Below are 341 nucleotides of genomic sequence, written 5' to 3'. Positions count from 1 at the left end.
TGCATGTTTTAGGTAACATTTTAATGATGCACGTTTTTAAAAATCTCCATTATTAAAACTATGCACGTAAGGATAACTCATGAGTTTGATTAAATGACATTATGTCCAAATTTATTTAAGGATATTTCATTAAGGTAACTGAAAAAGACAAACAATAAAATATGAAATTTAAATTCATTTAAGCATATTTCATTAATGTTAATGAAAAGACAAGTAATAAATTAGACAGTTTTATTCGTTTCAGGATATTTCATAAATGCAACTGAAAAAGACAAGCAAAAAAAAAGGAGTTTAATTAATGAAGTAAGAACATTTTCAAATGGGTACTTCTCTTTTAATAA

This window comes from Brassica oleracea, chromosome C7, assembly GCF_000695525.1.
Source record: "Brassica oleracea var. oleracea cultivar TO1000 chromosome C7, BOL, whole genome shotgun sequence".
NCBI classification, from domain to species: domain Eukaryota; kingdom Viridiplantae; phylum Streptophyta; class Magnoliopsida; order Brassicales; family Brassicaceae; genus Brassica; species Brassica oleracea.
This window is presented reverse-complemented; position numbering follows the sequence as displayed.